The sequence below is a fragment of the Balaenoptera borealis genome (genome assembly GCF_965194805.1).
Source record: "Balaenoptera borealis genome assembly, chromosome: 4".
NCBI classification, from domain to species: Eukaryota; Metazoa; Chordata; class Mammalia; order Artiodactyla; family Balaenopteridae; genus Balaenoptera; species Balaenoptera borealis.
Genome location: NC_138861.1, coordinates 123,173,926 through 123,192,846, shown reverse-complemented (window position 1 = coordinate 123,192,846; position 18,921 = coordinate 123,173,926). Strand labels below are relative to the sequence as shown.

Here is an 18,921-nt window from a genome sequence, read left to right as displayed (position 1 = left end):
ATGAGAACTTACAACAGACACTGCAGAAATACAAAGCATCCTAAGAGACTGCTACAAGCAACTCTATGCCAATAAAATGGACAACCTGGAAGAAATGGACAAATTCTTAGAAAGGTATAACCTTCCAAGACTGAACCAGGAAGAAATAGAAAATATGAACAGACCAATCACAAGGAATGAAATTGAAACTGTGATTAAAAATCTTCCCACAAACAAAAGTCCAGGACCAGATGGCTTCACAGGTGAATTCTATCAAACATTTAGAGAAGAGCCAACACCCATCATTCTCAAACTCTTCCAAAAAATTGCAGAGGAAGGAAAACTCCCAAACTCATTCAATGAGGCCACCATCACCCTGATACCAAAACCAGACAAAGATACTACAAAAAAAGAAAATTACAGACCAATATCACTGATGAATATAGATGCAAAAATCCTCAACAAAATACTAGCAAACAGAATCCAACAGCACATTAAATGGATCATACACCATGATCAAGTGGGATTTATCCCAGAGATGCAAGGATTCTTCAATATATGCAAATCAATCAGTGTGATACACTTTATTAACAAATTGAAGAATAAAAACCATATGATCATCTCAATAGATGCAGAAAAAGGTTTTGACGAAACTCAACACCCATTTATGATAAAAACTCTCCAGAAAGTGGGCATAGAGGGAACCTACTTCAACATAATAAAGCCCATATACGACAAACCCACAGCAAACATCATTCTCAATGGTGAAAAACTGAAAGCATTTTCTCTCAGATCAGGAACAAGACAAGGATGTCCACTCTCACCACTATTATTCAACATAGTTTTGGAAGTCCTAGCCACGGCAATCAGAGAAGAAAAAGAAATAAAAGGAATACAAATTGGAAAAGAAGAAGTAAAACTGTCACTTTTTGCAGATGTCATGATACTATACATAGAGAATCCTAAAGATGCCACCAGAAAACGACTAGAGCTAATTGATGAATTTGGTAAAGTTCCAGGATACAAAATGAATGCACAGAAATCTCTTGCATTCCTATACATGAATGATGAAAAATCTGAAAGTGAAATTAAGGAAACACTCCCACTTACCACTGCGATGAAAAGAATAAGATATCTAGGAATAAACGTACCTAGGGAGACAGAAGACCTGTATGCAGAAAACTATAAGACACTGATGAAAGAAATTAAAGATGATACCAACAGACAGAGAGATACACTATGTTCTTGGATTGGAAGAATCAATATTGTGAACATGACTATACTACCCAAAGCAATCTACAGATTCAGTGCAATCCCTATCAAATTACCAATGGCATTTTTTACAGAACTAGAACAAAAAATCTTAAAATTTGTATGGAGAAATAAAGGACCCCGAGTAGCCAAAGCAGTCTTGAGAGAAAAAAACCGAGCTGGAGGAATCAGACTCCCTGACTTCAGACTATACTACAAAGCTACAGTAATCAAGACAATATGGTACTGGCAGAAAAGCAGAAATATAGATCAATGGAACAGGATAGAAAGCCCAGAGATAAACCCACACACCTATGGTCAACTAATCTATGACAAAGGAGGCAAGGATATACAATGGAGAAAAGACAGTCTCTTCAATAAGTGGTGCTGGGAAAACTGGACAGCTACATGTAAAAGAATGAAATTAGAACACTCCCTAACACCATACACAAAAATAAACTCAAAATGGATTAAAGACCTAAATGTAAGACCAGGCACTATAAAACTCTTAGAGGAAAACATAGGAAGAACACTCTTTGACATAAATCACAGCAAGATATTTTTTGATCCACCTCCTAGAGCAATGGAAATAAAAACAAAAATAAACAAATGGGACCTAGTGAAACTTCAAAGCTTTTGCACAGCAAAGGAAACCATAAACAAGATGAAAAGACAACCCTCAGAATGGGAGAAAATATTTGCAATAGAATCATCGGACAAAGGATTAATCTCCAAAATATATAAACAGCTCATGCAGCTCAATATTAAAAAAACAAACAACCCAATCCAAAAATGGGCAGAAGACCTAAATAGACATTTCTCCAAAGAAGACATACAGATGGCCAAGAAGCACAAGAAAAGATGCTCAACATCACTAATTATTAGAGAAATGCAAATCAAAACTACAATGAGGTATCACCTCACACCAGTTAGAATGGGCATCAGCAGAAAATCTACAAACAACAAATGCTGGAGAGGGTGTGGAGAAAAGGGAACCCTCTTGCACTGTTGGTGGGAATGTAAATTGATACAGCCACTATGGAGAACAGTACGGAGGTTCCCTAAAGAACTAAAAACAGAGTTACCATATGATCCCGAAATCCCACTATTGGGCATATACCCAGAGAAAACCATAATTCAAAAAGACACATGCACCCCAATGTTCACTGCAGCACTATTTACAATAGCCAGGTCATGGAAGCAATCTAAATGCCCATTGACAGATGAATGGATAAAGAAGATATGGTACATATATACAATGGAATATTACTCAGCCATAAAAAGGAATGAAATTGTGTCATTTGTAGAGACGTGGATGGATCTAGACGCTGTCATACAGAGTGAAGTAAGTCAGAAAGAGAAAAAGAAGTATCGTATATTAACACATATATGTGGAACCTAGAAAATGGTACAGATGAACTGGTTTGCAGAGCAGAAATTGAGACACAGGTGTAGAGAACAAACGTATGGACACCAAGGGGGGGAAGCTGCTGGGGGTGGGGATTGTGGTGTAATGGATTGGGAGATTGAAAAAAATAATAAATAAATAAATAAATAAATAAATAAATGACCATGGGTTCAAGGCCCAATCTGAGTTGTGCAATTTCAGTGGGAAACCCCACATTTGTAGTCAGCTGAGCAGAATTGTGGGGTAGCCCGGGCCACCCATTTGTGGCTCGTGTCTGAAGTAGGGCAGCCTGGTGGGACAGAGGAGTATGAGATAACTCTGATAGTATCAGAGTTGAATTGAATTTTTGGATACCTAGATGATGCCGGAGAATTGGAGAATTGGCTGTTGATTTTGGAAAGACACCATGTATTTGGTGTCAAGGAGGATACAAACTTCAAAACTGCCTACTGTGTGGAACTGGGCAAACCACAAAATTGTTCTTAACCGCAGTTTCCTCATTTATGAGCTGTGCATAATGTTTCCTTTGCAAGGTTATTGTACAATGAATATACAACAACCTCAAATAAACCTTGACTTTCATAGGTTAAAAAAAAATAAAATAAAATAAAAAAATAAAGTGTTCATCGCTAATCATCAGGGAAATGCAAATCAAAGCCACAATTAGATATCACCTCACACATGTTAGCAAAAGAACAATAGATACCAAGTGTTGGTGAGAATGTGGAGAAAAGGGAACCCTCGTAGACTGTTCGTGGGAGTGTAAATTGGTACAGCCATTATGGAAAACATCATGGAGATTCCCCCCCAGAATTAAGAATATAATTACCATGCAATCCAGCAATCCCACTTCTAGGTATATATATACAAAGGGCATGGGATCAGCATCTTGAAGAGGTATCTGCACTCCCAAGTCATTGCAGCATTATTCACAGTGGCCAAGATATGGAAACAAGCTAAGTGTCGATGGATGAATGGATAAAAGAAAACGGGGTATAAATATGCAATAAAATATTACTCAGGCATAAAAAAATATAATCCTGCCATTTGTGACAACACGGATGACCCTAGAGGCCACTGTCCTAAGTAAAATAAGCCAGACACAGAAAGACAAACACTGTACGATTTCACTTATATGTGGAATCTAGAAAAGTCAAAACTCATAGAACCAGAGAATAGAACAGTGGCTGCCAGGGGTTGGAGGTGAGGGGAACGGGGTGATGTTGGTCAAAAGGTGTAAACTTTCAGTTGTAAGATGATAAGTTCTGGGGATCTGATGGACAGCATTATGACTATAGTTAATAATACTATACTGTATACTGTAAATGTACTAAGATACTAAATGTTCAATGTTCTCACCACAAAAAAAATAAAAATAAAAAATTGGTAACTATGTGAGGTGATTGATGTATTAATTAATTTGATATTGGTTATCCTTTCACAATATATACATAGAATAAATCATCACATTGTACAACCTTTAAAAAGGATTATAAATAGATTAAGGTTATTTTAATTATCATAAGAATTTTTGATTACTTAAGAAATACCCATTTACATACGATTAATGATATTGATTTCAAATTATTCCTATTTAGTGACATTTTCTTGTGCTTCGTTACTCTGTCTTGAAGTATTGCCAAAGAATGTATGTCAAAATAGAGAATGTTATTTTTTCAATCATTCTTTAAATCAGATTTTAACTAATTCAGACATCTTTCCCAATTAGTTTAATTTGTGAGGTGACATCTATGATGTCACATACAAGACCTGGGTTCTTCTACTGAATACTTCTCATCATAGACAGCAATCTTGGTAGAATAATTAGGGAATATTATATAACATTTATGATTCTAGACTCAAAACCCTATTCTGCTCCTTACTAGCTAAAGGTAAGTTACTCTACCTCTTTGTGCCTCAGTTTCCGCAACTATAAAATGGAGATTAAAATAACATCTATTTTTAGAGGGTGTGGAGAGAATTATGTTAGTTAATTGGTATAATGTGTTTAGTATACTACCTAGCATGTAGCAATGGCTTTATAAAGGTTCAGTGCTATAAGAATCAAAATTGAATCCCTAATTTTTTTAGATATATTTTCTCTATATTAAAGATATTATTTTTTATATTACAATTACCAATAATTAATATACTAATAACTGGTATTTATATAAATAATACAACAATCTTTAAAGAAGGTATAAGAGAAAAGTGAACTTTCTAAGCCATGGTACTTGTGAAATTTACTTTTAAATTTTAAAGAATTTTCAGGTCCCACAGTAGTAAGTATCATTTTGAGGTGCACAGTGAAAGAACAACAATAAATGCTTATTGATTGACCTGTAAGCAAACAAGTAATCTTTCTTCTCTGACACATTTTGTACATTACTCTGACCTATTTTTCCTATTCATTTTTCTTTCCTCATTCTTATGTCTTCATACACTTTTAATATACACAATTTTCTTTGTCAATTAAACCTCAATAAAGCTGGAAAAAGAAAAGACTCTCTCAGCTGAGTTGCTGGACTGGACCACTTCATTGGTTCACACTACCTGTTATGAGGATGGGCAACCAACAGCAGCTGCTACAGATGCTTCTGGTTTATTCTCCTCCCATAAAAATGTATGAAGCTTAACTGTAAAATTTTCTTCTTTAAAGAATTTTCTGTTTCTCTGGCACCTGCACATCATTCAACATCCTTATGATGCAATTAAACCTGAATTTTTGAAGCCTACTTTTCCTACAAACCATGGTCTAACTAAGCCCAGCCCTCCGTTCCTTGGCAACTTCATATTCAGGGATGATATGACCACGTGGGCATGCCCTCCCTCAGTGCCAGTCACTTCCACGTTTCCAACCTGTTCCTCCTTGGCATTCAGAATCAAGTTCTGGATGTCCATTCTCTTGATTGCTTCCTTGTTATTCTGAGAGGTGAAATTAGCAGCAAAGCTAGTTGAGGGTTCATGAATTGCTTTGTTTTTAGCAGAACAAGACTACCAGAAGTTACATTTACCAGTCTCCGTGCCTATGTTTCAATTTATACTTGGAAAATATTGGCCACATCTTCTATCTTACCCGGCGTTCTATAGCAAGCTCCCTTAATCATAGAAGTCTCGTTTTGCTCTCCTGTCATTCATATACAAATGCTTATCATTCTCCACTTTCTGGATTCTTTCGGAAAGATATAGTATCTTGAAATTCAGTGCTATTACTACCACACCCCTCTTTTGCTGTACAAATGTACACATACTCATAAATATATACACACAAAACAAAAACACCAGAGCTGCTTATTTTGAACAAAGTATTGTTTTAAAAACTGTGAGATTGGCCATGCATTGATGATTGTGGAAGCTAGGTGATCCCTACATGGGGCTTCATTACACTATTCTCCCTACTTTTGAATATATTTGGAAATTTCAATAATAAAAATACTCTTTAACTATTTGTAAAATTATTAGGGTATTTATTTATTCACTAAACATCCATTTTACCAAATGCTGCTGAACAGTAATATGAAGATTAACACATGATCTCTATCTAGGGTTACCAAATAAAATACAGAATGCCTGCCCTGTTAAATTCGAATTTCAAATAAACAACAAACAATAGGTTTTCAGTATATTTAAGATATTTATTGCCTCAGATTTCTGGAGTTAAAGAGCATGAAATCAGTTTCGCTAGATCAAAATCAAGGCGTTAGCAGGGCTGCATTCCTTCCGAAGGCTCTTGGGGAGAATCTGTCCCTTAACTCTTTTAGCTTCTAGTGGCTTTCAGCATCCCTTGGCTTGTGGCCACATCACTCCAATCTACAAGGCCGACATCTTCAAATCTCTGTCTGCTCCGCCTTTACATTGCCTTCTCTCCTGTGTGTGTGTTAAATCTCTCTCTGCCTATCTCTTAAAAGGACACTTGTAATGGCATTCACAGCCTGTCTGGATAACCCATCTCAAGATCTTTAACTTAATCACATCTGCAAGGATCCTTTTTCCAAATAAGGTAACATTTGAGGGTTCCAGGAATTAGGACCAGATACCTTTAGGGGTCATTGTTCAGCCCACCACAGGAGCCATGATAGACATCTATCAGGGAACACTGGAAAAACAGAGAAGGAGTTGACAGTTCAACTTGAAAGGAGATGGGAAAAAAGCAGATGCCAAGAAAGGTTTTCTAAATCAGTGATGCCAGAGAGTACAAATAACTAAAGCAGTAGTGATAATAACAACCAGTAATCAGACCAACCATAACAGACATTAGCTATAAATAACCACTACAGCCCAGCAGGGAGTGCCGGTTGAGCATCAGTCTTGCTAACAGGTATAATGTTGGAGGCTTGCTACAGGAGAATAAATAAGCAGCAGCAACTGAATGACAAACATTCTTTACACATGGTTCCTGCTATACCACCTAGGGAGGCAGGAAGGCAGAAACACCTGCCCCATGTAGTCTGTGGAGTATCCCCACACCTCCTATCTCACGTCCATCTTTTTTTTTCTTTCTATGTCTTCTGCATTGCCCTTCAAAACTTCCCCAACACTTCAACTACTTTTTTCAACTCAATGTACTCAAAATTTTTACTCAATTATTTACTAATTTTCATTTTATTATTTTCATAAAAATAAAGTGCTTTGTGTAAAAAAAAATTCTAGCAATATAGAGGTCTATAAAGTAATATTTCCCTCTCCTCCAACTAAACCCACTTCCCAAAGATGAGCACATCAACAGATATATCAAGACCTTATCTATGTATATATAACCATGTATATATTTAAGTAAATAGGAAAGAGCAATCGTTTAGCTGTTGGCAGAAAGTGATAATCAAAACAATGCTACCTCAGCCCATTATGCTCCCAAGAGGCAGCAAGTTATATGCCCCTGCTTGTTATATGCGTTGGATCCAATCCCACAGGAAATATCTCTAATTCACAAATTATTTATTTTATAGTGGCATCCTAAGAGAGGATTGGCAATAAGGGCAAGAATTAAAGCATCAACAACAATAATTTCCCCTAATCGCCCCCTAAACTTTTCACCCCAAAAGCCTTCTTGCTTGTTGCACAGGCACCTCAAATATAAATTATCTAAAACTGAACTTACTGTCTTCCCTAGGAAACCTGATACTCCTAGTGTTTTCCATCTAATCCAGTGGCCAAGCCAGAAACCAGGGAGTCACCCTTTTCCCCCACATTGTATATTCAGAAAGCTACCAAAGTCCCAAAGAGGGATTATAATATCCTAGATTAGTGAGCTCCTGCTTATCTCTCTGGCTTCATCTCACACCCTCACAATCTGGTCTCAAACCATCATGTTCACATTTTTTCATTTTCTTAAGAGTGTATGCTTACCCACGCTGGGACTTTGTATGTGCTGTTTCTTCTAAAAAGAGTTTTCCCTCTCCTTGCTTAGCTAACTCCTATTAAATTGATAGGTCTTAATTTAGCCATCAGTTTCCCCAGGAGGTCTTCCCCCTGATTCTTCTGGTCTGAGTTAGGGGTCTCTTTTCTGTTCTATCTCAGCATCCTGTGCTTTCTGTCACTTATTAATACTTAGCAATTATAACTCCCTATTCATTTGTCTTTCACCACCACTAGACCACAGGATCAGTTCACCTTTGTATTATCAAAATATTATCAAATACTACCTAGCCTAGTAATGGGGACACAGTAGGATCTCAATAAATACTTGTTAAATAAATGGAACTAAATAGGTAGAAAGAGCAATGCTGACCCCAGTAGCAAAGGTACTGTACATTTTTGTTCAGGGAGGCAGTTCAATGCATGGCTTCAGTGTAATAAACAAAATGGCAGCATGATTGTTTACAGCATTTTGTTGACTTGGGCAGAAGACAAATAAACCCAAACACCACCACCCCGCCCCCTCTCAAATAAGCCCATTCTCCTACAGGAAGAAAACCAGACTGTGATTCAGCTGCAAATTTGTTTCCACCTTATCTTTCTGAATTTATACAGAAAGTAAGAGCAGTAATGTAATGGCAGAGTTGACTGATTCCTGCGTGTTTCTGCCATTATCATGGTCCAGTGAACAGTCCTCAGCTTTGCAGGCTCAGAAGCTCAATTTTATTATTTCACTCAAAAGTGGAAAGTCACTGAGGCAGACTTTCTCAACAGGGGTTCTTCATCTGAACACAGAATACAGAAAATTATATGAGAGATTATTTCTAAATTCTCCCAAGGATGGCAAATAATTACTACCATTCTAGATGCAAAGAGAAGTTAATTCATTACATGCAATGGATGCCTAATAACCATTAGGGCTTATTTCACTCCCAGAATTCCAGAGGGCTTGAATCCCCTGAAATAAACTATATATATATACAGTTTATACATATATATGTATACATGTGTATAGGTATGTACATGTATGTATTATATTTACTAATTGGTAAAAGAAAATACATGTGTAACAAAAACTAGAATATAGTATCTAGTTATAATGTGGCTAATTATACTAATTATAATGTGGCTTGAAAAATATGGACTCTAGAGCCAAAAGGATTAGATGTTTTTAAGGATTCATTAATTAAGCTGTCATATTTTGGTGACGCAGCTTCCCTCCTTAGAGAGATAAGAGACTGTGAGCTCTTTGAGAGAAGGAACAACATTTATCTTGGCTTCACTTTTTATTGAAATTTGAACTCCTAATAATTAACATAGTGTATGGTACACACTCCATTTCATTAATGGATAGATGAATAAGTTGTATTGTAATACTTCCTGAATTCTAATGATATTTCATTTCATATATGAAATGTGAATTCTTGCTCATTCATTTAACAAGCACCTACTATGTGCTTGGAGCCTAGACAGGTTATGCATTATACATCATTTCTTTAGGATTAATCTACCACTTCACATCCATTAGGATAACATTATCAAAAAAAAAAAACAGAAATATCAAGCGTTGGCAAAGATATAGAAAAACTGGAACCCTTGCCCACTGCTGGTGGGAATGTAAAATGGTGCTATCACTATGGAAAATTTGGGGATTCCTCAAAATATTATAAATATAACTATCATTTGATCCAGCAATTCCACTTCTTGGTATATACTCAAAAGAATTGAAAGCAGGGACTTGAACAGATATTTATACACCTATGTCTATAAAAGCATTATTCACAATAGCCAAGAGATGGAAGCAACCCAAGTATCCATTGACAGAGGAATGGCAAAACAAAATGTGATATATACATACAATAGAATATTATTCAGCCGCAATAAGGAAGGAAATTCTGACACATGCTACAATATAGAACCTTGAAGACATTGTGGTAAGCAAAATAAGTCAGTCACAAAAGCATAAATACTGTATGATTCCACCCATGAGGTATCTAGAATAGTCAAATTTATAAAGACATAAAGTAGAATGGTGGTGACCAGGGGGTGGGGGTGGGAGTTATTGTTTAATGGGTACAGAGTTTCAGTTTTGGAAGAATAAAAACTTCTAGAGGGAATTCCCTGCCGGTCCAGTGCTTAGGACTCGGTGCTTTCACTGCCAAGGGCCCAGCCAGGTTCAATCCCTGGACAAGGAACAGAGATCCCACAAGTTGCTTAGTGAGGTTAAAAAGAAAAAAAAAGTTCTAGAGATGGATGTTGGTGATGAATGCACAACACTGTGAATGTATTTAATGTCACTAAACTGTACACTCACTTTAAAATGGTTAAAATAGTAAAGTTTACATTATATGTATTTTACCACATTTTTTAAAAGATTAATCCAGTTGTCCTTTCTGATCCTGTCCCTGGATCTTGACATCTATCTTACTTTAGCATCTGTGGCTCTTGTTCATCTTTCATAGAGAATAACAGTAACCCACCTTACCTGAGAACTGGGACGCTATAAGCAACTGGGAAAAATCTTGGATCACTTCACCCTGGAATGAAGGCCTCGTTATCGTCATGTCAAGTTTCTAAGTAATATAGCCAAAGATGAGGCTTCTGGGAACTGGAACTAATTGGATTTTCACTGCTTGAAGTTAGAGCAGGGGTTAGGAAGGGGACACAGTGGAGAATGGTAATCTCAATTGTATTTAAAGGCAATGTCCACAGATAAGATGGCTTCTGTAGTAGCCCAATGTGCTCTGTCCCCACTTCAGTTATTCTGCAGTTTAGTCTCCAAAGAAATCTTAAGGAAGTAGAATTGAATTTGTAGGGAGACAGGGAGGGAAATAAGACATGTAGCATGTACCATATACTGCCATTGGTGCTTGACATTCATTATTTCATTTGATTCTTATAACAAACATATTATTATACTCATTTCATAGATGGCCAAATTAAGGCTCAAAGCAATTAGTATTTCCCAAAGTCATTTGCCTGCAAGTCCTAGGACTAGGATTCAAACTTGATTACTTTCTAATTCTCATAGCCCAGGATCATTTTATTGTTCTGTCTCACAGTTGCCTATAGAGTCAATTTCTGCCATTGGCTCCTCCTTGGAAAGAGCTGTTACCCTGAAATCAAAAATCTATACCCAAACTTTTATGCTGGCAGGCAAATAAGGCTCCTGGCAGCAAGTTCATTCTTTGATGAAAGCACTTAAGAATTGATTCCCAGCTAGAATAATTAGAGGCAACAGAAGAAAGTGCTTCTTGCCCCTGCATTCAGTACCTCCCTTGGCTCAAGAGGAAAATAGCCACCAACTCATACTGATGAAAGAAATTAAACCTGATGGCTGAAAATCACTAAGTTTAAATTCAGGCTTGGATATTGTACTCCCCTACAAGCATTCTGGACCTTGTACACTAAATTATATTTAAATTGCATTTTCAGGAGTATTTCTTGTGGGATTGATTTTACTTTATTGGCTAAGAATAAGCAAAGCAATAAACAAATAGGATAACTATATACTCTGTTTTTATTACTCATTTAAGTAATTGAATATCTTCCAACAAGTGACCTGCTCCTCTTCCAGACAACAGCAGACTTGTCTATCAAAATACTGCATTAAATACATCAAATTCTTATAAATGAAATCTTACTACACAGCAATTGATTTTATGACTTCCAAGTTAGAAATCTACGCAAATAAACTCTTAACTGCATGAAAACTTTCCAAAGGATTTTCATGACCTTTTATGACTTGTCCTAAAATGAAATCCACTTTTGTCATAGAAGCACTTCAGAGTCTCCTGCACTGTTAATATATCTTCCAACACATTGGATTGCGGTGGGGGAAATCAACAATTCGTTATTCCACAAACCCCACCAATGAAATGCAATGAAACCCGATGGGGTTGGGAGGGCAGGGGAGCTGCTAGTTACTCAATGGAGGAAATTATCCATTTCCATCTGAGCTTCAGTTTTCTCATCTATAAAAGGTGGAATTGAGCAAAATCATCTCTAATTATATTCCAGTCTTTGAGCTTCTATGATTTGGTTATTCCGCAATGTGATAAACCAAAATACAAAATAGTTCCTATCTAATTTTTAATAACTAATGGCATGATGAGATAAAACTCTTAACAAAGGGTTTGCAGGGTAAATAATAATGATTAAAAACTACTTGTCAGAACTACTTTTCTAAGTTATTACAGTATAACTAATATGCCTATAATATAATTAAATTCTTTGAACAAAATATAAATAATATTCCAGGCTTTCACATCAATAATCTTGATATGAACGATCTTAACACCTTAACTTTTGGCTCGTTTGTGACTTGTTTTAATTTCTTGGGCAAAATAATTTAATAAATGGCACCAAAAGATAAAAAATTAATTTGAAGATTTTCTTATATTTTTAATACTTTCAGGTTCTTAACTCTAAAAATTGAAGTTCTTTTTAAAGTAAACCACACTGTTGTGGTTTTATTTTATAATTTTGGATCAAAAGGGATGAGTTCACGTTATTCAAAAAAAAAATCTAGTTTTGAGGTAACAGATGGTAAGTTTAAAAAGAATGCACTCTTTTCCAAGTGTTCTATAATAAGCATGTATCAAATTTATAATAAAACAAAAACAAAAGAATAGCATACTATGCAAATAAAATTCACATTCTCCTTTATATCAGGACAAAACTTTTCTATTTCTCTCCTTCGTTTTGGCTCTTCATTTCTCTACATTTATAAAATAGTAGCAAATCAACTAAGCAGGGAAGGTAGAAAATTATATGATGTATAGCATCTATACGTTTCTAACATTTCTTGTCACAAACCAAATATTTTTTTCTGCTGCAGTTAGCATAAAGTATAAATTTTTGTGAGACCCAAAGTAAATAGCAAACACCTAAGATGACCATCCACCTAGTAGCCAATCTATGGTCATCAACAACACTGAACAATGCAGACTATCATCTATTTTTCATGCTAAAAGGATTCAAATTCCAATGCAATAAACCTGTATATAAGAATGTTTTCAAGTCATTCAAATGTTGATTGTTATTAGGTCCAATTCTGATATCCTAATAGAAGCAAAATTTACCTCACTGCCTACTGAAAAAGGAACTCTGTCAGGACGTGTTGAAGAATAAAATGAAATGAGGTTCATGTTCTCAAAAAGTAGTTATCAACATCCAATAATTACACAACATATTTATAATGGTATTATGAATTTGTCCTTTAAAGAACCAGCTACATGACAAATACATATGTATTCCATTTATTTCTGTTACTTATGAAGATTAAGATATTTGGAAATTCTATCTAGGTAAATTCTAATGTTTTCAATTCTCATATCTAACCAAGTACAGGCAGCTCTAGAGGTAAGAGGTTTTCTTCACTTCCACTTTGATTTTCCAACACCTATAATTTTGGTTCCTAACAAGTTTCCAGAATAAAATCAAACCTTTTTTTTCAAATGTGTGCCCCAATATATGCCTATCTTCAAAAATCTACAGCTTGACCTCGTTCCTTCAGATTTAAGAAAACTGAGATCATCTGGCCAAGCCTCTCCTAGTTTGAGGATCCCCTCTAAAACTTTCCTGACAGATGGCAACCAGTTTCTATTTAAACACTCCAAACACAGCGTTCTCCTGTTTTGTTTGTGTCCCCCCAAAATTCATACGCCAAAGTCCTAACTCCAATGTGGCTGAGATGGAGCTGCTAAGGAAGCAATTAAAATTAAATGAGGTCACAGGGGCCCTGATCTGACAGGAATTAGTGTCCTCATAAGAAGAGACACCAGAGCACTCACTCATTCTCTCTCTCCCTCTCCCTCCATATATGTACTGAGGAAAGACCATGTGAGGACATAATGAGAAGGCAGCCATCTGCAAGCCAGGAAAAGAGCTCTCACTAGAAACTCAATCAGCCAGAACCTTGACCTTGGAGTTCTAGCCTCCAGAACTGTGAGAAAATAAATTTCTCTTGCTTAAGCCACCTAGGCTATGGAATTTTGTTTTAGCAGCAGACTAATACACCTTGCTTCACAAGGTGGCCAATTCCACTCTCAAACAACTCCAAGTGTTGGAAAGTTCTTATTTTAAGCAGAAATCTGTTTTCTGCAGCTTCCACCCGATAACCTAACGTCTGCCTTCTGGAGCTACATGAAATAAATTTAACCCATGTTCTCAATTTAAAAAAAAGATTACATGAAAGAGTCCCCAATATTTTAACAACTCTTCTCTATCCTTTAGCCTCTTATTAGACATACTCAAATTTACCAAGACTCTCTTTAAAATGTGGCAGCTAGAAAGACTCCTTAAGTACTCCATAAATATGGATAATAAGGGGCACGATACTTTGCTAAATTAGTCCTAAATTTTCCTGAGGAAAAGCTACTCTCTAAAAACCCCTCAAAACCCTTAAGAGGAAGGGAACTTCAGTCGATGAGACCACCTATCCATGAAGAAAAACCTTCTGTAAGGTTCCCTCTGCTGGAAATCTAGTCAGCTGGCTCAGAAATCAACAAGATAGACTTCAAGATCAACTGGTTGCAGACCTGATACTTTATGAAAATAAATGAGTACATCATTGAGGACAGATTATTTCTATTTACCTCAAGGTCACTGTGGACAAAGAATCCATTCACTCCTTCTCACCAGTAAAATTCATTTATTTTTTTATCACCTTTCTTATGTCCAAAATGTCTACATTAGTCTTCTCTTATTCATTCTCTTTTTTCCATAGGGATAAACTAGTTAGTCCAATGCACATTTGTGTAAACTACTATATTAGAAGAGCAAATAAGCCTAGTCCTTTGGTGCCTGGGGAACTCCTCAGTGAATCCCTTGCTGTCACCATCTTGGGTAACTCTCTGGTGCTGCTTCCAAGGACCAAAGAGAGGGAGATTTTTTTTTTTTTTTTGGCTGCCTTGGGTCTTCGTTGCTGCGTGCGGGCTTTCTCTAGTTGCAGGGAGTGGGGTGTTACTCTTCGTTGTGGTGCACGGGCTTCTCACTGTGGTGGTTTCTCTTGTTTCGGAGCATGGGCTCTAGGCACGCGGGCTTCAGTAGCTGTGGCTTGCAGGCTCTAGAGCGCAGGCTCAGTAGTTGTGGCACACGGGCTTAGTTGCTCCGTGGCATGTGGGATCTTCCCAGATCAGGGCTCAAACCCGTGTCCCCTGCATTGGTAGGCGGATTCTTAACCACTGCGCCACCAGGGAAGTGCCGAGAGGGAGATTTTTGCCTTCAAGTCCTGCACCTTTTGGTTCATGTCCTCTCCCATCCCTTTTTTCTTTTTCTCTAGCTTATTCCAACTGCTGTGCTTTTCTTGTAAATATGTCACATCTGAATTGTCAAAAAATTACTTTGAATACTAACTGCTGTGGTCCACAACACAGAGATCAAAAGCACACATTTACTAATGCCATTTGCAGCAATGTGGATGGACCTAGAGATTATCACACTAAGTGACGTAAGTCAGACAGAGAAAGACAAATACCATATGATATCACTTATAAGTGGAATCTAAAAAACAGTACAAATGAACTTATTTACAAAACAAAAACAGACTCACAGACAGAAAACAAACTTATGGTTACCAAAGGGGAAGGAGGGAAGGGATAAATTGGGAGTATGGGATTAGTAGATACAAACTACCATATATAAAATAAACAACAAGGATTTGCTGTAGAGCACAGGGAATCGTATTCCATATCTTATAATAAACTATAATGGAAAAACTAAAAAAGAATATAAATATATACATATATATGTATAACCAAACTGCTTTGCTGTACACTTGAAACTAACACAATATTGTAAAGCAACTATACTTCAATTAAAAAATAAACAAAAAAGCACAGATTTACTAGAGTATAAAGGAGATAGGGGATGTAAACCACATACACCTGAGTAAATCATTGGTGAGATCTAAAGAATTCAGTAATCTTTGTTGTCCTTGTTAGTGCACGTTGCTTCTCCCCGCACCTCCAAGCCCAGAATAAATTCAACTCCAAATTTAATAAATATTTTTTATTTTTGCATTCTTACAGACTGTTGAAAAAGTCATTCCTCTCTAGGCCCTTCACCTCCTTGGTCTCAAATCATCACTGTGCTCAGTGATGATCCACTAAAAATTCAAAGATGGAAGATATCAGTAGACTGCAATATTTGGGGCAGCCTTTGCCTACCTAACTCATTAATATTTCAGCTTGGTAAAATCAGAATATATGTAAATTCATAGGGAACACCCTATGGATAAGAGAATAAGTGTCAACAAAGGCAGAGAGGTAGAAACACCTTAGACATGTCTTGGACATAGCAGTCCCAGGGTCACACAGAAAATCTCATTCTTCTCACTGAAACTGCCTACCCATGACAATGGTGCTACTTTTTCTTTACTCAGAAATGGCCACTGAGTAAACCAGAGTGGGCCTGACCCAAAGGCAGCAACTCCACAGTCTTGACTCATGGGGTGGCCCAATTCAAAGGACTCTTCCTACTGGAGCAGTGGAAATTAGTCCAATCAGACTATCTCCCTCCAGAATTTATACTGGAGAATGCAGAGAAGATTGAACAGGGGGGAGAAAAATAGAGAGCAATCACCCAGAAAGACATCAGAAAACAAAGTCTAGGTCCTTGGTATTTACAATAAACCCCTTTTATCTTAAGATTACCTGAATGAATCTCTTCCTTACAACAACAAAAAGCCTAGCACAATATATTTTAGGAACAGGCAATACACAGGTCTACCCTGATGAAGGGTTTATCCAGGGGACAGCAAAAGGTAAATTCAGAACAGTAGATTAAGGTCTTCACTTGTGAAGAACTTTGAATACTAGCTATATTTTTCTTTCTTTTTTATGTAATCTTACTTTCACTTTGCCATTGCACATTTGGCAAAACTTTAAAAAAAAACAGAAGAGTGCCTATCAGTCGAGACTGAAATAAATTAATTTGCAAGAGATATATGTGACTTGAGGAGTCAGTCACCCACCTCAAGCCGGGCGAGCACTGTGGGCCGAGCAGGGGCAGCAAGGCAGTGGGAGTGCAGACTGAAAACATGCAGACCACCGGGGCACTACTCATTCCTCCTGCTCTGACCCGCTCTGGTACCAGGGGTCTGATCAGGCCTGTGTGTGCCTCCTTCCTGAGGGGCCAGAGGTCCCATCTGAACAGCCTTCCTACAGCAGTGTCCCACTCCCCGTGGCCAGGCGGGAGTTCCAGATCGGTGTTGTCTCCTGGGACACTGACACAGCGGCCAAGTTTATCGGCGCTGGAGCCGCCACAGTTGGTGTAGCTGGTTCAGGGGCCGGCATTGGCACAGTGTTTGGCAGCTTGATCATTGGCTATGCCAGGAACCCATCTCTGAAGCAGCAGCTCTTCTCCTATGCCATTCTGGGCTTTGCCCTGTCTGAGTCTATGGGGCTCTTCTGTTTGATGGTCACCTTCCTCATCCTCTTTGCCATGTGAGGTTCCATGAAGGTCACCTACCCATCCCTGATGCTTCGACTCCAGGCCATGCCCAGTGCTAGAGTGTGCTAAGCTTTACCATTAAACACAATGTTTCTCTAAAAAAAAAAAAAAAAAAAAAAGAGAGAGAGAGAGAGAGAGAGAGATGTGACTTGAATAGCATAAATAACAATGTTTGATTTTATATCTATTTGTCACAGATAACCAAAGGTATTTAAAAATCTAGTAGTGTGTTGACATAATAAAAAGACGCTCTCTAAATCTTTTTTTCACACACAAAAAAGATGTATATCTCCCACTAAGATCAGGTATATGGAAAGGACATTCCCCTCTCACCACTTCTTTGCAGCATTATAATGGAAGTCCTTGTTAATGCAGTAAGGCAAGAAAAGGAAATAGAAGGTACACAGGCAGATTGGGAAGGAAGACATAAAACTGTCTTTGTTTGCAAATGACATGATCATCTATGTGAAAAACCAAAAGGATCAAACAAACTCCTAAAGCTAATAAGTAATTATAGCAAGGTTGCAGGATACAAAGTTAATATATAAAAGTCAATTGTGGGCTTCCCTGGTGGCGCAGTGGTTGAGAATCTGCCTGCCAATGCAGGGGACACGGGTTCGAGGCCTGGTCTGGGAAGATCCCACATGCCGCGGAGCAACTAGGCCCATGAGCCACAATCACTGAGCCTGCGCGTCTGGAGTCTGTGCTCCGCAACAAGAGAGGCCGCGATAATGAGAGGCCTGCGCACCGCGATGAAGAGTGGCCCCCACTTGCCGCAACTGGAGAAAGCCCTCGCACAGAAATGAAGACCCAACACAGCCATAAATAAATAAATAAAAATTTTTTTAAAGAAAAGTCAATTGCTTTCTACGTACTAACAATGAACAAGTGGAATTTGAAATTCAAAACACAATAACATTTGCATTACATCAAAAAAAAAAGAAATACTTAGGTATAAATCTAACAAAATAAGATTTATATGAGCAAACCTCTGATTAATGAAATAAAAGAACTAAATCAATGGGGAGATACTGCATCTTCATGGATAAGGAGACTCAATATTGTCAAGATGTCAGTTCTTCCCAACTTCATCAATTGATTCAATGCAATCCCAGTCAAGATCCTAGCAAGTTATTTTATGGATACGGACAAGCTGATTCTAAAGTTTGGGGACTTCCCTGGCGGTCCAGTGGTTAAGACTTCGCCTTCCAATGCAGGGGGTGTGGGTTTGATTCCTGATCGGGGAGCTAAGATCCCACATGCCTTGCAACAAAAAAACTAAAAATATAAAAAACAGAAGCAATATGGTAACAAAGTCAATAAAGACTTTAAAAATGGTCCACATCAAAAAAATCTTTTAAAAAAATAAATAAATAAAGTTTGTACGCAGAGGCAAAAGACCCAGAATAGCCAACACAATATTGAAGTAGAATAACAAAGTTGGAGGACTGATGCTACTCAACTTCAAGACT

At 37.4% G+C, this 18,921-nt stretch overlaps 1 protein-coding gene, 1 long non-coding RNA gene and 1 pseudogene across 3 annotated transcripts in view; 1 reads left to right on the top strand and 2 right to left on the bottom strand.

Annotated features, from left to right (window-relative positions):
• ANK2 (ankyrin 2) overlaps positions 1 to 18,921 on the bottom strand; it is a 688,006-nt gene that overhangs the window by 591,093 nt on the left and 77,992 nt on the right. The gene's annotated exons all lie outside the window — the stretch shown is intronic.
• The window catches only part of LOC309627624, an 81,945-nt gene that overhangs the window by 44,465 nt on the left and 18,559 nt on the right, over positions 1 to 18,921 (bottom strand). The window lies entirely within an intron of this gene.
• On the top strand, positions 13,008 to 17,555 carry LOC309627596 (ATP synthase F(0) complex subunit C1, mitochondrial pseudogene; annotated as a pseudogene). The gene has a single exon. The product of its transcript is annotated as an ATP synthase F(0) complex subunit C1, mitochondrial pseudogene (transcript).